The following is a 20499-nucleotide window of genomic DNA, read 5'->3' as shown; positions in this document are numbered from 1 at the left end:
ATGGAGGGGGTGCATGGCCACCTGGTGGCTCCCCTGGCCTCCATCTTCTAGCTGTTGGAGTCCTTAGTTAAATTTTGAAAGAAAAAAACTGATTTTTTGGCTCTATAAAATTTTCACCTAAAAAGCCCAAAACAATAGAAAATAGTTTATGTCCTATTGCACTAGATTAATATGCTAATCCAAATAAGTATGATATAAAATGGTGCCAAAAAGCACATACAAATGATGTGAATATAGCATGAATATTCAAAACTTATAGATGCACTTGAGACGTATCCGCAATCGCTTTATCTTCACAATCTTTTGTCTCCGTCATAATTCGAAGGCTTCCAAGTGACTCCAATCTCTAGAAGAGGCACACCCTCCAAAAGAACAAAAACCTTGTAGAAATCACTTGGTTTGAACTCTTTCTAAATATTTTTAAGAAATAAGTCAAGAACTCATCTCCTCTCCCTCTCTCTCTTCTCACAAAGGATGGGTAGAACAAAGGGAGTGAAAGCGCAAAGATTGTTCTATTATAGTAAATGGTCTCGAAGCCTATCACCACCCAAGTTATAGGGGTGTATTACATAGGAATGCCAAAAAAATATGACTATTGGAAGAAAAAGCAACGTCCCCGGAAGTTTTGAACATCACATACCTGGAACCTCGAGATGTGTTCAAAATTTAAAAGGTCTTTCCAAAAAATAAACCTACCATAAGAGTGTTGATACAAGATTCCCCACATTGATATGAGTAAATATCAAAAACAGTAATTATTTACTCATTTGCTTAAAAGTCATCGTGTTGCAGTTGTCACTAAACAATTTTTTTCTAAGTTAGAGCATCTACTGTCAGGGGCCTCAAACCCCCACCCCCTCCATATGCCCGGGCGGTCGGCCCAGTCAGTGACCGGGACTGGCACCCCTCATATCCAGCCCAAATGTAGGGCAGATATGACGATGTCCGGTCACGTCCACCACATCGGACCCAACAGGCGTACCGCACCACAAATTGCACCAAATCCACCCCTCGACCTACCAGATCCTTTTGCTCTCTCATCTCTTCTTTCACCTCTGCGGTGGACGTCTTGCAGCTCCGCCGCCAGCCTTGCTTCGGAACCCTTCCGAGCCTTTGTGCCACCAGCACTGCCACAACATTCCTCTCTCCCTTGCTCGCCACCGCAGTCATCGTCGTCGGCCCGAACACCACCGTGGTATGTCCGGCAACTCTCGGGTTACCCCTTGCACTCTATGTGTTTGATACATTATCTAACCTGTTTTTTGTGATTTATTGTAGGGAAAATGATGAATTATAACTCTTCGTCGGATGAGGAGTATGGACTGATGGAGCTTGATAAAATGATTCAAGATGACTTCTTCGATTCGTCAGATTCAGACGAAGAAGTGGACATGATCGTGCTCATGAGCATGCAAGAGGAAATGTACCCGTAGGTGGAGCATATTCTCAACTTCAAGGGCTCAATGAAAGGGAGAAGATTGATCAATCGGGATAGGGTATGCGGAGCACAACTACTACACAAGGACTACTTTGCTCTAGACCCAAATTTCCCAGATGATACATGGCTTCATCGCCGTTTTCACATGCGGAAACCATTGTTTTTGCGCATTGTAGAGGGAGTGAAGGCACATGATGAATACTTCAACCGCACAAGGGATTGATGCGGCCAACTTTCTTTCTCTCTAAGTAGAAATGCACGGCTGTTCCGAGGATGCTTGCACTTAGTACTTCCATCAATGTAGTTGGTGAGATGGTCTGCATGGGGGAGAGCACATGCATGAAGACTACTGTCAAGTTTGCCCGCCCATGGTGCAGGTGTTTGGAGCAGAGTATCTGAGAGAACCAAATGTGCAGGACACAGAAAAGTTGTTGGCTATTTGAAAGTGCATCTAGTGCCACCCCTAGTTGGTTTTGGAGTATTGACGACAAAGTTGGTTGAGGGACTAATGCGTTTGTGAGAATTGCAGGATAACGCAGGTAGTGTCCCTCATTGATTCGGTTTACCTACCGGAGATGACCCCTAAAAATGTATGAATACATTGAAGACAATGGTAGTGTCTGAAGATATTCACACTGAAGTCTATGACATGAGAAGACATTGAGTGAAGACTGTGGAGCGCGAAGACTGAGTTGTTTCATTGTTTCCTTTTCTTCTTTGTTGAGTCATAGGAACCACCGTACTGTTAAGTGGGGTCCAAGTGAACTAAGTCAGAGTGACTGAAGTGATGCTCAACCCAAATCCTATGTCTTCGAGCAAAGACAATGAGAGCAAATCTTATCCAGAGCTGGATGAGTCAGGTTTGCTTGTAGCCCAAGTAAAGTTGCCGTGTGTGTTTGAAATCTGACCGTTGGAACACATGTCAGTTCCTTAGTGACCCAGGGTCATTTCGGACATATCAGGTCGGGTTGCCTTGTGGCTATAAATAGCCCACCCCCTACACCATAAATTGGTGGCTGCTCAGAGTTAGTTTATGGCTTTTGTCATTTTGAGAGCAACCCACCTCGAAGCCTTTGAGAGAGAAATCATTGCGAGGACAAAGCCCAAACACCCAGAGCCAAAGAGTGTTAGGCATCACTGAAGTCTTTCTGTGTGTGTGACCTGAAGACTTATTACACTTGAGGACTGTGTATCCTCCAGCCGATTAGGTGTCACGTTCTGAGCATCCAAGAGTCATTGTGGATCGTCGGGTGAACGAAGTCTGTGAAGGTTCGGAAGTCTACCTTGAAGACTTACCAGAGTGATTGGGCGAGGACTGTGTGTCCTTAGCTCAAGGGTAATAAGGTGAAGACGTGGTCTTCTGAGTTGAATCTCAGCCTTCCTAACCAGATGTATAGTTGTCACAGCAACTGGAACTGGTCCAACAAATCATGTGTCTTCAACAAGTGACTGGTTCTATCCCTTCCCTCCTTTACTTTGAGTTTGTCTTCGTGAAGTCATTGCCTATCTGTCTTATCTGTTTGACTTCATTGCTTGACTACTATTGTTTATTGGCTTCATACTATCTTCCATCCCGATCCTTACTACCTAGATGCTATTAGTCTTTGTACGTTAACACTATTGCTTACTTGACTATGGCTTGCTTGTTGTAGTTTATCTTCCGCTGCATATCAATTAGGTCATTTCTATTGTTTGTCTTCGAAACTTCCACGTTTTGAAGACTTTGATAAAAATCGCCTATTCACCCCCCCTCTAGTCGATAACTAGCACTTTCACTATTGGAGAGGCCAGAGGGTTTCCAGGAATGCTTTGATCAATTGTTGCATGCATTGGCAATGGAAGAACTGCACCAAAGGTTTGCGGGGAATGTATCAAGGTCACACCAAAGAGGACACCATCATACTAGAAGCAGTGGCATCACATGACTTATGGATTTGGCATGCTTTCTTTGGAGTGTCGGGTTCTCACATTGACATCAACGTGCTTCAACGATCTCCCATGTTCAAGAGGCTTTGTAATGGGGAATCACCGTCGTGCCACTATATTGTCAACGGCCGTGACTACAACATGGGAGACTATCTTGCTAATGGCATCTATCCTCGGTGGACGGCGTTTGTGAAGACCATATTCAAACCACATGGCAAAAAACAAAGCCACTTCATAACAATGCAGGAAGCGACTAGGAAGGATTTGGAGAGGGCCTTCAGAGCGCTTCAAGCTCGTTGGGGAATTGTTCATGGAGCTACACTGATGTGGGAATCAACTTTATGGTAGCTGATGACATCTTGTGTTATTTTGCACAATATGATTGTCGGGGACGAGGGTGATGGTGTTACCCAAACCAATGATTTTGAAGCACCTTGAGAACAAGTTTAAATCACGAAAGATCAAGATGTAAATCAACTTATGAACTTTCTACGGATGCATCAGAATCTTTGAGATCATCAGGTGCACACACAACTACATAGTGATTTTGTGGAGCATATGTGGACTGATGTCTACTACACAACCTTCTTCTTGTAGACGTTGTTGGGCCTCCAAGTGTGGAGGTTTGTAGGATAGTAGCAAATTTCCCTCAAGTGGATGACCTAAGGTTTATCAATCTGTTGGAGGCGTAGGATGAAGATGGTCTCTCTCAAACAACTCTGCAACCAAATAACAAAGAGTCTCTTGTGTCCCCAACACACCCAATACAATGGTAAATTTTATAGGTGCACTAGTTCAGCGAAGAGATGGTGATACAAGTGCAATATGGATGGTAGATACAGGTTTTTGTAATCTGAAAATATAAAAACAGCAAGGTAGCAAGTAACAAAAGTGAGAGAAAACGGTATTGCAATGCTTCGAAACAAGGCATAGGGTTCATACTTTCACTAGTGCAAGTTCTCTCAACAATTGTAACATAATTGGATCATATAACAATCCCTCAACATGCAACAAAGAGTCACTCCAAAGTCACTAATAGAGGAGAACAAACGAAGAGATTATTGTAGGGTACGAAACCACCTCAAAGTTATCCTTTCTGATCGATCTATTCAAGAGTCGTAGTAAAATAACACGAAGCTATTCTTTCCGTTCGATCTATCCTATAGTTTGTACTAGAATAACACCTTAAGACACAAATCAACCAAAACCCTAATGTCACCTAGATACTCCAATGTCACCTCAAGTATCAGTGGGTATGATTATACGATATGCATCACACAATCTCAGATTCATCTACTCAACCAACACAAAGAACTTCAAAGAGTGACCCAAAGTTTCTACCGGAGAGTCAAGACGAAAACGTGTGCCAACCCCTATGCATAAGTTCACAAGGTCACAGAACCCGCAAGTTGATCACCAAAACATACATCAAGTAGATCACATGAATATCCCATTGTCACCACAGATAAGCACATGCAAGACATACATCAAGTGTTCTCAAATCCTTAAAGACTAAATCCGATAAGATAACTTCAAAGGGAAAACTCAATCCATTACAAGAAGGTAGAGGGGGAGAAACATCATAAGATCCAACTATAATAGCAAAGCTCGCGATACATCAAGATCATGCAAAATCAAGATCACGAGAGAGAGAGAGAGAGAGAGAGAGAGAGAGAGAGAGAGATATCAAACACATAGCTACTGTACATACCCTCAGCCTCGAGGGTGAACTACTCCCTCCATGTCATGGAGAGCGCGGGGATGATGAAGATGGCCACAGGTGATGGATGCCCCCTTCGGCAGGGTGCCGGAATAGGGTCCTGATACGTCTCCAACGTATCTATAATTTTTTATTGTTCCATGCTATTATATTACCTGTTTTGGATGTTTATGGGCTTTACTTTACACATTTATATCATTTTTTGGGACTAACCTACTAACCGGAGGCCCAACCCGTATTGCTGTTTTTTTGCCTATTTCAGTATTTCGAAGAAAAGGAATATCAAACGGAGTCCAAACGGAATGAAACCTTCGGGAGCGTGACTTTTGGAACAAACGTGATCCAGAGGACTTGGAGTGCAAGCCAAGAAGCAGCCGAGGTGGACACGAGGGTGGAGGGCGCGCCCACCCCTATAGGGAGCCCCCTATCTTGTGGGCCCCTCGGGCGGCCACCGACCTACTTCTTCCTCCTATATATACCCACGTATCCCGAAAACATCCAGGGAGCCAACGAAAAACAATTTCCACCGCCGTAACCTTCTGTATCCGCGAGATCCCATCTTGGAGCCTTCGCTGGCGCTCCGTCGGAGGGGGAATCGGCGCGGAGGGCTTCTACATCAACACCATAGCCCCTCCGATGAGTTGTGAGTAGTTTACCACGGACCTTCGGGTCCATAGTTATTAGCTAGATGGCTTCTTCTATCTTTTTGGATCTCAATACCATGTTCTACCCCTCTCTTGTGGAGATCTATTTGATGTAACTCTTTTTGCGGTGTGTTTGTCGAGATCCGATGAATTGTGGGTTTATGATCAAGTTTATCTATGAGAAATATTTGATTCTCCTCTGAATTCTTTAATGTATGATTGAGTTATCTTTGCAAGTCTCTTCGAATTATCAGTTTGGTTTGGCCTACTATATTGATCTTTCTTTCAATGGGAGAAGTGCTTAGCTTTGGATTCAATCTTGCTGTGTCCTTACCCAGTAACAATAGGGGTTGCAAGGCACGTATTGTATTGTTGCCATCGAGGATAAAAAGGTGGGGTTTATATCATATTGCATGAGTTTATCCCTCTACATCATGTCATTTTTCTTAATGTGTTACTTTGTTCTTATGAACTTAATACTCTAGATGCATGCTGGATAGCGCTCGATGTGTGGAGTAATAGTAGTAGATGCAGGCAGGAGTCGGTCTACTTGTCACGGATGTGATGCCTATATACATGATCATGCCTATATAATCTCATAATTATTCGCTTTTCTATCAATTGCTCGACAGTAATTTGTTCACCCACCGTAATACTTATGCTATCTTGAGAGAAGCCACTAGTGAAATCTATGGCCCCCGGGTCTATCTTTTATCATATAAGCTTTCAATCTACTTTTATTTGCATCTTTACTTTTCCAATCTAAATTATAAAATACCAAAAATATATTTATCTTATCATACTATCTCTATCAGATCTCACTTTCGCAAGTGGCCGTGAAGGGATTGACAACCCCTTTATTGTGTTGGTTGCAAGTTCTTTGTTTGTTTGTGTAGGTGCGTGGGACTTTTGAGGAGCCTCCTACTGGATTGATACCTTGGTTCTCAAAAACTGAGAGAAATACTTACGCTACTATTGCTGCATCACCCTTTCCTCTTCAAGGAAAACCAAAGCAAGCTCAAGATGTAGCAAGAAGGATTTCTGGCGCCGTTGCCGGGGAGGTCTTCGCTCAAGTCAAGACATACCAAGTACCCATCACAAACTCATCTCCCTCGCATTTACATTATTTGCCATTTGCCTCTCGTTTTCCTCTCCCCCACTTCACCCTTGCCGTTTTATTCGCCCCTCTTCCGTTCGATCTTGTGTCTCCATGTGCCTTCCTTTTGCTTGCATCTTTGCTTGCTAGAAGTTTATGGATCCTCATCCACTTGCTAATCTTTTTAAGATATCCAATTATGTTGAACCAATTGCTAGTGAGTTGTGTGCACTAGATTATCTTTATGAGGTTTTTCTTGAAATTCGTGAATCTGAAAATTGTAATGAAGAAATTTATGAAGTGATTCCCGATAGATCTTTTAATAAAAAGCATGATTGCAATGATTTTACTATTGATTTCAATTGTTCTAATAATATGCAAAACCCTAAGCTTGGGGATGCTAGTTTTGCTATGACTACTACTTGTTTCAATGATCATGATTGGGGTGATTCTTCTTTTGATCTTGAAATTTAACCCCCATGATGAATATGAGATTGATAATAGTGTTTGCAATATTATTGAAAGTGGGTTTGGAAGAGTGTAAACTTTAGATCCCACATATTTGGAGAATGTTCAATCTTATGGTATTTTTGATAAAAGTGGGTTTGGAGAGGTCATGACTTTAGTTAATGTTAATCCCACCATTTTGGAAGAGTGTCAACTATTCATGCATGTGGATCGTGTTGAAAATACTTTATGTGATAGCTATTTTGTTGAATTTTCTTATTATCCCACATGTAATTATTATGAGAGAGGAAAATATGGTTGTAGAAATTTTCATGTTACAAAATTACGTCTCGTCACGTTGAGATTGCTATCGTCTCTTTCTTCTTCCTTGCATATGCTAATTTTTGCTTGCCTTGAAAATTTGTTTGCTTATAATATGCCTATTCATAGGAAGTATGTTAGACTTAGGTGTGTTTGTCACGTGTTTCATGATGCTCTCCTTGTGCTTCAATTCTTGTCTTTCATGTGAGCATCATTAAAATTATCAATGCCTAGCTAGGGTCGTTAAACGATAGCGCTAGTTGGGAGGCAACCCAATTTTATTTATGTTTTTTGCTTTTGTTTCTGTTTAGTAATAAATTTTGCATCTACCTTCTGTTTAGATGTGTTTTTATGTTTTAATTAGTGTTTGTGCCAAGTAGAACCTATAGGTTAACCTATGGTGATAGTAAATTTGATTCTGCTGAAAAATAGAAACTTTGCACGCACAAAATTAGTTTTGTTAATTCACATAAACGTGATTTTGCGTTGATTCTTTTTGATGTAGATCAATAGACAAATTTTCCAGGACTTCCTATTTTGGTAGGATTTTTAGAGTTCCAGAAGTTTGTGTTTGTTACAGATTGCTACAAACTGTTCTGTTTTTAACAGATTCTGTTTTTCGTGTGTTGTTTGCTTATTTTGATGCATCTATGGCTAGTATTAAGTGGTATGAACCATAGAGAACTTGAAATATAGTAGGTTTAACACCAAATATAAATAAAGAATGAGTTCATTACAGTACCTTATGTGGTGGTTTTGTTTTCTTTCACTAATGGAGCTTATGAGATTTCTTGTTGAGTTTTGTGTTGTGAAGTTTCCAAGTTTTGGGTAAAGATTTGATGGACTATGGAATAAGGAGTGGCAAAAGCCTAAGATTGGGGATGCCCATGGCACCCCATGGTATTCAAGAGTAGCCAAAAGACTAAGCTTGGGGATGCCCCGGGAAGGCATCCCCTCTTTCGTCTTCGTTCATTGGTAACTTTACTTGGAGCTATATTTTTATTCGCCACATGATATGTGTTTTGCTTGGAGCGTCGTGTATGATATTAGTATTTGCTTTTTAGTTTTCCACAATCATCCTTGCTGTACACACCTTTTGGGAGAAGCCCACTTGATTGAAATTTATTAGAATACTCTATGTGCTTCACTTATATCTTTTGAGCTAGATAGTTTTTGCTCTAGTGCTTCACTTATACCTTTTAGAGCACGACAGTGGCTTAATTTTGTAGAAATTGCTAGTCTCTCATGCTTCACTTATATTATTTTGAGAGTCTCTTAGAACAGAATGGTATTTGCTATGGTTATAAAATTGGTCCTAGAATGGTAGGCATCCAAGTTGGGTATAATAAAAACTATCACATGAAGTGAATTGGTTGCCATGATCAATTTGATACTTGATAATTGTTTTGAGATATGGAGGTAGTGATATTAAAGTCATCATAGTTGGGTGATTATGAATTTAAAGAATGCTTTTGTTGAAGTTAGCAAGTCCCGTAGCATGCATGTATGGTTAAAGTTGTGTAACAAATTTGAAACATGAAGTGTCCTTGGATTGTGCATCCTTATGAGTGGTGGTCGGGGACGAGCGATGGTCTTTTCCTACCAATCCATCCCTCTAGGAGCATGCACGTAGTGCTTGGTTTTTGATGACTTCTAAATTTTTGCAATAAGTATATGAGTTCTTTTGACTAATGTTGAGTCCATGGATTATACACACTTTTACCTTTCCATCATTGCTAGCCTCTTCCGTACCGTGCATTGCCCTTTCTCACCTTGAGAGTTGGTGCAAACTTCGCCGGTGCATCCAAACCCCGTGATATGATACGCTCTATCACACATAAACCTCCTTATATCTTCCTCAAAACAGCCACCATACCTACCTATTATGGCATTTCCATAGCCATTCCGAGATATATTGCCATGCAACTTTCCACCGTTCCATTTATCATCATGACACGCATTACTTTTGTCATATTGCCATTGCATGATCATGTAGTTGACATCGTATTTGTGGCTAAGCCACCATGCATAATTTTTCATACATGTCACTCTTGATTCATTGCACCATCCCGGTACACCGCCGGAGGCATCCATATAGAGTCATATCTTGTTCTAGTTTTGAGTTGTAGTTCATGTGTTGTAAATCAATAAAAGTGTGATGATCATCATTATTAGAGCATTGTCCCCAAAAAGAAAAAAAAGAAGAAAGGCCAAAAAAAAGAAAGGCCCAAAAAAAGAAAAAAAGAAAATAAAAGGGGCAATGTTACTATATCTTTTTCCACACTTGTGCTTCAAAGTATCCTTCATATAGCGAGTCTCATATATTGTGCTTCAAAGTAGCACCATGTTTTCCATATAGAGAGTCTCATATGTTGTCACTTCCATATACTAGTGGGAATTTTTAATTATAGAACTTGGCTTGTATATTCCTACGATGGGCTTCCTCAAATGCCCTAGGTCTTCGTGAGCAAGCAAGTTGGATGCACACCCACTAATTTTCTTTTGTTGAGCTTTCATTCATTTATAGCTCTAGTGCATCCGTTGCATGGCAATCCCTACTCCTCATGTTGACATCAATTGATGGGCATCTCCATAGCCCGTTGATTATCCTCGTCAATGTGAGACTTTCTCCTTTTTTGTCTTCTCCACACAATACCCATCATCATATTCTATTCCACCCATAGTGCTATATCCATGGCTCACGCTCATGTATTGTGTGAAAGCTGAAAAAGTTTGAGATTATTTAAGTACGAAACAATTGCTTTTCTTGTCATCGGGGGTGTAGAATTTGGGAGCATTTTTGTGTGACAAAAATGAACCATACCCTAACTATATGATTTTCTAGGGATGAACTTTCTTTAGCCATGTTATTTTGAGAAGACATGATTGCTTTTATTAGTATGCTTGAAGTATTACTATTTCTTTTGTCAATATGAACTTTTATTTTGAATCATTTGGATCTGAACATTCATGCCACAATAAAGAAAATTACATTGAGAAATATGCTAGATAGCATTCCACATCAAAAAATTCTGTTTTTATCATTTACCTACTCGAGGACGAGCAGGAATTAAGCTTGGGGATGCTTGATACGTGTCCAACGTATCTATAATTTTTTATTGTTCCATGCTATTATATTACCTGTTTTCGATGTTTATGGGCTTTACTTTACACATTTATATCATTTTTGGGACTAACCAACTAACCGGAGGCCCAGCCCGTATTGCTGTTTTTTTGCCTATTTCAGTATTTCAAAGAAAAGGAATACCAAACGGAGTCCAAACGGAATGAAACCTTCGGGAGCGTGATTTTTGGAACAAACGTGATCTAGAGGACTTGGAGTTCAAGCCAAGAAGCAGCCCAGGCGGCCACGAGGGTGGAAGGCACGCCCACCCCTATAGGGCGCGCCCCCTATCTCGTGGGCCACTCGGGCGGACACCGACCTACTTCTTCCTGCTATATATACCCACGTACCCCAAAGACATCCAGGGAGCCAACGAAAAACAATTTCCACCACCCTAACCTTCTGTATTCGCGAGATCCCATCTTGGAGCCTTCGTCGGCGCTCCGCCGGAGGGGGAAACGACCATGGAGGGCTTCTACATCAACACCATAGCCCCTCCGATGAGTTGTGAGTAGTTTACCACAGACCTTCGGGTCCATAGTTATTAGCTAGATGGCTTCTTCTCTCTTTTTGGATCTCAATACCATCTTCTCCCCATCTCTTGTGGAGATCTATTCGATGTAACTCTTTTTGCGGTGTGTTTGTCGAGATCCGATGAATTGTGGGTTTATGATCAAGTTTATCTATGAGAAATATTTGAATCTCCTCTGAATTCTTTTATGTATGATTGAGTTATCTTTGCAAGTCTCTTCGAATTATCTGTTTGGTTTGGCCTACTAGATTGATCTTTCTTGCAATGGGAGAAGTGCTTAGCTTTGGGTTCAATCTTGCGGTGTCCTTACCTAGTGACAATAGGGTTGCAAGGCACGTATTGTATTGTTGCCATCAAGGATAAAAAGGTGGGGTTTATATCGTATTGCATGAGTTTATCCCTCTACATCATGTCATCTTTCTTAATGCGTTACTCTGTTCTCATGAACTTAATACTCTAGATGCATGCTGGATAGTGCTCGATGTGTGGAGTAATAGTAGTAGATGCAGGCAGGAGTCAGTCTACTTGTCACGTACGTGATGCCTATATACATGATCATGCCTAGATAATCTCATAATTATTCTCTTTTCTATCAATTGCTCGGCAATAATTTGTTCACCCACCGTAATACTTATGCTATCTTGAGAGAAGCCACTAGTGAAACCTATGGCCCCCGGGTCTATATTTTATCATATAAGCTTTCAATCTACTTTTATTTGCATCTTTACTTTTCCAATCTAAATTATAAAATACCAAAAATATATTTATCTTATCATAATATCTCTATCAGATCTCACTTTCGCAAGTGGTCGTGAAGGGATTGACAACCCCTTTATTGCGTTGGTTGCGAGTTCTTTGTTTGTTTGTGTAGGTGCGTGGGACTTTTGAGGAGCCTCCAACTGCATTGATACCTTGGTTCTAAAAAACTGAGGGAAATACTTACGCTACTACTGCTGCATCACCCTTTCCTCTTCAAGGAAAACCAACGCAAGCTCAAGATGTAGCAGGTCCCAATTGGTTTTTGGTGGCTACAGAGGCTTGCGATGGCGGAACTCCCGATCTAGGTTTCTTTTCAGTGGTTTCTGTATTTATAAAAAAATCGCGTCCATCTCATGCCAGGGGGGTCTCTGAGTCATCTGTGAGATAGGGGGGCGCCCAGGGGGGTAGGCCGCTCCCTCCACCCTCGTGGATGGCTTGGGACTCTTCTGGCCCAACTCTTTTATTCCAGGGGCTTCTTTTGGTCCATAAAAATCATCAAAAATTGGCACGTCAATTGGACTCCCTTTGGTATTCCTTTTCTGTAAAACTCAAAAACACGGAAAAAATAGAAACTGGCATTGGGCTCTAGGTTAATAGGTTAGTCCCAGAAATCATATAAAACAACATATAAATGCATATAAAACATCCAACATGGATAATATAATAGCATGGAACAATCAAAAATTATAGACACGTTGGAGAAGTATCAAGCATCCCCAAGCTTAATTCCTACTTGTCCTCGAGTAGGTAAATGATAAAAACAGAATTTTTGATGTGGAATGCTACCTAACATATTTATAAATGTAGTCTTCTCTATTGTGGCAAGAATATTCAGATCCAAAAGATTCAAGACAAAAGTTTAATATTGACATAAAAATAATAATACTTCAAGCATACTAACAAAGTAATCATGTCTTCTCAAAATAACATGGCCAAAGAAAGTTCATCCCTACAAAATCATATAGTTTGTCTATGCTCCATCTTCGTCACACAAAATATTCAAATCATGCACAACCCCGGTTTCAGCCAAGCAATTGTTCCATACTTTAGTATTCTCAAACTTTTTCAACTTTCATGCAATACATGAGCGTGAGCCATGGACATAGCACTATAGGTGGAATAGAGTGATGGTTGTGGAGAAGACAAAAAGGAGGAAGATGGTCTCACATCAACTAGGCATATTAATAGGCTATGGAGATGCCCATCAATAGTTATCAATGTGAGTGAGTAGGGATTGCCATGCAACGGATGAACTAGAGCTATAAATGTATCAAAGCTCAACAAAAGAAACTAAGTGGGTGTGCATCCAACTTGCTTGCTCACGAAGACCTAGGGAATTTTGAGGAAGCCCATTATTGGAACATACAAGCCAAGTTCTATAACGAAAAGTCCCACTAGTATATGACAGTGACAAAATAAGAGACTCTCTATCATGAAAATCATGGTGCTACTTTGAAGCACAAGTGTGGAAAAAGGATAGTAGCATTGTCCCTTCTCTCTTTTTCTGTTATTTTTTTTGTTTGGCTTCTTTGGCCTCTTTTTTTCATTGGCTTCTTTGGCCTTCTTTTTTTCCCACATGGGACAATGCTCTAATAATGATGATCATCACACTTCTATTTACTTACAACTCAAGAATTACAACTCAATACTAAGAAAAAAATATGACTCTATATGAATGCCTCCGGTAGTGTACCAGGATGTGCAATGAATCAAGAGTGACATGTATGAATTTTTTTTGAATGGTGGCTTAGCCACAAATACGATGTCAACTACATGATCATGCGAAGCAATATGACAATGATGGAGCATGTCATAATAAACGGAACGGTGGAAAGTTGCATGGCAATATATCTCGGAATGGCTATAGAAATACCATAATAGGTAGGCATGGTGGCTGTTTTAAGGAAGTTAAATGGTGGGTGTAAGGTACCGGCAAAAGTTGCACGGCACAAGAGAGGCTAGCAATGGTGGAAGGGTGAGAGTGCATATAATCCATGGACTCAACATTAGTCATAAGAACTCACATACTTATTGCAAAAATCTAAAAGTCATCAAAACCAAGCACTACGCGCATGATCCTAGGGGAAGGGTTGGTAGGAGTTAACCATCGCGCGATCCCGACCTCCACACATAAGGTGGACAATGAAAGAGATACCTCATGCTTCAAATTTGTTACACAACGGTTACCATACGTGCATGCTACGGGACTCAAAACCTCAACACAAGTATTTATCAAATTCACAATTACACCACTAGCATGACTCTAATATCACCATCCTCATGTCTCAAAACAATCATAAAGAATCAAACTTCTCATAGTATTCAATGCACTTTATATGAAAGTTTTTATTATCTCCCTCTTGGATGCCTATCATATTAGGACTAAATTCATAACCAAAGAAAATTATCATGCTGTTCTAAATGACTCTCAAAATAATATAAGTGAAGCATGAGAGTTCATTAATTTCTTCAAAATAAAACCACTGTCGTTCTCTAAAAGATATAAGTGAAGCACTAGAGCAAACGACAAACTACTCCAAAAGATATAAGTGAAGATCAATGAGTAGCCGAATAATTATGTAACTATGTGACGACTCTCTAACATTTAAGAATTTCAGATCTTGGTATTTTATTCAAACAGCAAGCAAAACAAAATAAAACAAAATGATGCTCCAAGCAAAACACATACCATGTGGTGAATAAAAATATAGATCCAAGTAAAGTTACCGATGAACGAAGACGAAAGAGGGGATGCCATCCGGGGCATCCCCAAGCTTAGGATCTTGGTTGTCCTTGAATATTACCTTGGGGTGCCTTGGGAATCCCTAAGCTTAGGCTCTTGCCACTCCTTATTCTATAGTCCATCGAATCTTTACCCAAAACTTGAAAACTTCACAACACAAAACTCAACAGAAAACTCGTAAGCTCCGTTAGTATAAGAAAATAAATCACCACTTTTGGTACTGTTGTGAACTCATTCTAAATTCATACTGGTGTAATATATACTGTATTCCAACTTCTCTATGGTTCATACCCTCCGATACTACTCATAGATTCATCAAAATAAGCAAACAACACATAGAAAACAGAATCTGTCAAAATCAGAACAGCCTGTAGTAATCTGTAACTCTCGAATACTTATGTAACTCCAATAATTCTAAAATAAATTGGTGGGTTTGAGGAATTTGTCTATTAATATTCTGAAAAAATAATCAACTTAAAATCACTCTTGTGTAAAAAAAAATGACAGCTAATCTCGTGAGCGCAAAGTTTCTGTTTTTACAGCAAGATCACATTAACTTTCACCCAAGTCTTCCCAAAGGTTCTACTTGGCACTTTATTGAAACAAAAGCTATAAAACATGATTACTACAGTAGCTTAATCATCTGGACACACAAAAACAGTAGTGGTAAATATTGGGTTGTGTCGGGGATATACCCCGCGGCGTAAACCGGCCGGAAGTATAACCCGGCCGGACTTGGCGGTTTACCTGAAGAACCCGCTGACACTTGGCGGTTCACTGACGACCCGGCGGTTTACGGTTCATTGGTAATCCGGCAGGCGGGTCAGAGGAGCGACAAGACCCGGTGGCCCGACTGGCGGTTCATGAAGGCCGATTCAACTACGGTGGGCCGGTTTATAAGGAAAGGCATAAGGAATATTTGTCTTACAAGGAGTTAAGACCTGGACTTGTATCCGGTTTGTATTAGAGATAGGTTTGTCCTAATCCTAGTAGGACTCCACATGTAACCCGCCCCTTCAACATATATAAGGAGGGGCAGGGCTCCCCAAAGAATACAAGCTACAAGCAAGAAGAAACAATCCTAGGGCTAGACACAAAGGGGAGAGCCGGTTTACGGCGACTCCCTCGTAATGATAATGAGACCTAGCCTCAAACAACATATAGGGGTTTTAACGGATGATGTTTCCCGGGGCCCGAAGCTGTCTAAATCCCTGTCTTGTGTTGCGTCTCTCGATTCCGCTCAACCCCTCTCAAGCTACCACATAGATGGGTTGGCCTCGCGACTAAGTCCTGACACTAAGGACATCTGCCGTGACAATTCCACGATAGTTGGCGCCCACCATGGGGCCCACGCACGGTGGTGTTGAGATCTTGAAGGGATCTCTTCAGGGTTGAGAAGTTCATGATTTGCTGGATGGAAAGAACCGGCGCAGAAGTTTACATCGTCAACGAACCGTCAAACGGTATATTCGAGATTCAAGATCAAGAGAACATTAGGGCTGGATCATTGCTACCACCATAACTCGCCAACATCAAGAGAAGGAATTATTCTCGTCGAAACCAAAACTACTGCTACAAGAGCTGTCAGCAAAGAATCGACGAGCGGGTCCGATGATTACTGTGTCGGGCGGCTGTCCGATCGGCGACGTACGAGTGGTTGCCGTCCATGAAGATTTCAATATCCCAAGAAAGTCCGACACGGTTCGTGGAATACGATTGAAAGTGGCCAAAGATTGAAGCGTTTTCCTTAATTAGTATGGAGGGACACGCACCAGGAAAGCCACCACTCACGTAGGCATCAAATCCCATCAGTCAGAAATTACCAAGGCAACGTTTTCACCGATGGGTCAACCCTGGTTGAACGGCCGCACCAAGCCACCGTCGCTTCACTGCAGTTTCGTCCGAACCGCCGGTCTGTTCCGAGTCAACTTCGCGTTTTTAAACCGGATCAACTCCGAATCGCTGCTGCTCTACGTCCACAAATCCCAGGCCGTAGCAATCAACCGTGTACTGCTGCCTTTTCTTCTGCCACGAAGGCACTACAGATCACAGAAAAAGACAGTCTATCACATTAAGCCAACATGACACCAGATGTTGTTACTAGTACGCAAGGAGTTAAAGGGCAAAATACTATGGATCAGCGGCAGTCATCTACATTAAAAAAAAGCTGCAGCCTGACCGCTGTCCCATATCTCCATGGCAGTTACTTTCCAAAGACTTGCTACTAGTGCTAATTGAAACGGAATTACAATGGCACAATCTCCAAGAAGGACCATCATCCATCACGTGGAAGACAAGACTAATCAAATCCAAGTACTACTAGTACTCGGTCACGTGATTACGTGAAGCTGCAATCAATTTCAGGAAAATACCACTGAATAAAGGCGGCATCAAGGCTAGCCACAAGAAAAATCGAGACAAAGCACAAACCACCAAGACTATTATTCGTTATAAAGGTGTCGCAAAGGGATGTGCGCCAGGATTATTTTTTGCACTAGCGCGGACGAGAGAGTCGTCACCCCCGCTACATCAACACACGCGGTTGACTCGTCGCCCGCCCCCGTGGCCGATTCGCATGTGTCTGCGCCGCTTCCAACGGGGCGGCCGACTCGCTCGTCAGCGCTGGCTTACAGCACTGCGGTCGACTTTTCCATCCGCACCGGCTTACAACGCCGCAGCCGACTCATTTACTGTCTGGACGAGTCAGGTGGTATCCATCTAAAGTTTATTTTAGTAAACATATTGTTTTTGTCAAAGAAAAATTACTTGGTCTTGTAATATTTTTGCAGGACCGTTACGAAAGGGTGTCGCCTAAGGGGGCGCGTCAACATCACTTTTTGCAGTTGTGTTTGTCCGTGCTAGGATGCTCGACGGGTATACGTGCAAGTCGCCGCCCCGATGTTCGGATTACATCCGTCCGCACCTGCCGCTGATTCATGCATCTACATCAGTTAAACAACATCATGTTTGAATCGCCACCCATGCCGCTTTACAAACGCCATGGATGACTCGTTCATCTACCCTCACAGCGGTTCACGCGTCCGCACCGGTTACAATGCCACGACCGACACATCTGTTGTTTGGGTGAATCAGGTGATATCCCTCCAAGTATAATTTAGCACATATTGTTTTTGTCAAAAAATAAATTACTCCGGCTTGCGATGTTTTTGATGCAGGACAATTGTTCACTACGTCAACACGACATGGTTGACTTGCTCGTCCGCGCCGGTTTATGACACCGGTGCCGATCTTGCCCGTCCGCACTGGTTTACAATGCCACGGCCGGTTCATCTATCCGAGCTACCTCTAATGTTGCGGTCGCTTTTGTCGCCCGTCTCTCGCGGCCTGGTCTACATCAACATACCGGGCCGCACCTGTCTGCACAATCACCTCAACCTTCTATAGATTCACATCGTGCTATCAACGCCAATGATATACAAGTTATGCCGGTTTATATCACGGCCAAGTATGAAGAATCTCAAGACAACTCCTTGAGTCGTCTTAAGACTCGGGGGCTACGATGACATGACTCAGCAAATCTTGTCAGTTTCAGCAAAATTAAGAACCCTAGGGCGATGGAGGGAAAGATAACCCGGTCCCGGAGGCTCCTGTTATATTGATGAAAACTTAAAGGCCGTCAGAAAATTTCTGGCTTAGAAAGTATATGACAGTTACAAAATCCGGGCTCAATGAAGAAGTCCCGGGTCATCAGAAAGGATTCCGGTTTAAAATCCGGCTCAAGGGAAGTCAGTCTCACTGAAGCTCTCAAATATCCGGGTTACAATCCGGTTCAAGGGAAATCTGTTCTCCTGCAAAGCTCTGAAGCTCTAAAAATCCGGTTTAAAAAATGTCCAGTTCAAAAAGGAATTAGCTTCTTGCAAGTTTGAGTTTAAAGGCCGTCAAAAAATTTCTGGCTGAAAATGAAGATTCCGGTTTAAAATTCGGTTCAAGGGAAAGATGTCTCCCACAAAGCTTTGAAGCTCTCGATATCCGGTTCAAAATCCCGGTTCAAGAAGGATTTTTTCTCTTACAATAAGTTAAAAGGTGCCAAAGAGGACCTGCTGCCATGATGCGCGGTTCAAACATGGGTATCATGCCTTATTGGCTTATCATATTATTGATCACTTGGGGGTTTGGTCGTATCCGAACCATAGCCACGCCTCTTGATCGGCCTAGTGCCACAACATCACTTGGGGCTTGGTCGTGTCCAAACCAATGCAACACCTTTTGATAGGCGAAAGCCACCAGATCACTTGGGGACATGGTCAAGTCTGAACCAGTCACGCCTCTTGATCGGCCTAAGGCCATAGAGTCACTTGGGGGCTTGGTCGAACCCGAACCATTGCCACGCCACTTGATCGGCATAATGCCATGGTTTCAGTTGGGGACCTGGCTGACTTGAACCATGGCTACACCTTATTGGGAGCTTGGTCATGTCCGGCCATGGTAACACCATCTGATCGGCTCAGTAAAGCCTCATTTGCAATGGTTTTATTTTGCCTTTGCTTGAATTCTGTACTTTTTTGCTAAAGAACTTTTACTTCTGTTGCGTTTTTAAACCGACATTGTTAATCCGGTTCAAACTGTCAATTATAAATTGGCGGAACACGGTCAAATCCTAATCCGGAGACTATCTACCCGGTTTGATGTTACCATTTTATTATGGAGTAAACCGGTGTTCATTAACCCGGCTTGGCTTTCAATTACAAGTTATCAGTGCATGATCAAGTTATAATCCGGAGACTATCAGCCCGGTCTGGTTTCGACTACAAGTTGCCAGTGTTATATATGGATAATCCGGTGTTTATCACAACCCGTACGGTTTTATTATAAACCGGCACATTATGGAAGGAGTTATCATTACACAAGATTGGGGTTATCACTCTTATTACAAAAAGTTGGTAAGCCAACGATGTGATTCAATGTCACAGGTATGATATATTTCATATTTGATTATTTTTAAGTGCAGCCTTGGTTATCGACCCAGGTTATATGTTGGGCATTATGACCCGTCCGGCGGTAAACCGCAAGGACACTTTAAACTTGTTGTATGCAGAAACATGTTGAATAAAGCATGATTATAAATCACCGGCGTTTATTAAACCGGCCTGGCTTTAAGACGATAAGTCGCCAGTATATGATGAGAAATTATCCGGTGTTTATTAAACCGGCCTGGCTTTGGACTATAAGTCGCCAGTATATATTTGGATTGCGCCATTGGAATTATGCGCTTATAAATGATTGGGTTATATTATTCAAATAGCCAAACTTGGCTAAATTTTCATTATGATATTGGATGAATAAGGTTTTCATACCGGATTATATTATCTTGAATAGCCAACATGGCTGGATTTTTATTATGGTTATTAATATTATGATTGAGGTTTTCAAAGTCGCTTTAGCGCAACGGTTATTATTTTATGAAAGGATATGATTTATTCTGCAATGGAAGGAATAGTCCCAAATCATTGCAGGCTTACGACCCGGCACTTGGGGGCTACATTATTCAAATTGAGATTACATCAAATATGCAAGTCTCATGTCGCTGCAAGCATGCACCATGACACTTGGGGGCTAATGCAAAGTCATTTTTTTGCTCATATTATTGAAGACCCGACTCATCACATTATAATGAGTCGGCCCTTGGGGGATACCAATTGCTCATGTCAACAATTCAAGGTACACAAATTTTCATCTATTATTGAAGGATCCACTGCCCAGTTGGTAAAACACAAAGCTCTCAACCTTG

The sequence above is a fragment of the Triticum dicoccoides genome, chromosome 1B (genome assembly GCF_002162155.2).
Source record: "Triticum dicoccoides isolate Atlit2015 ecotype Zavitan chromosome 1B, WEW_v2.0, whole genome shotgun sequence".
Taxonomy (NCBI): domain Eukaryota; kingdom Viridiplantae; phylum Streptophyta; class Magnoliopsida; order Poales; family Poaceae; genus Triticum; species Triticum dicoccoides.
This window is presented reverse-complemented; position numbering follows the sequence as displayed.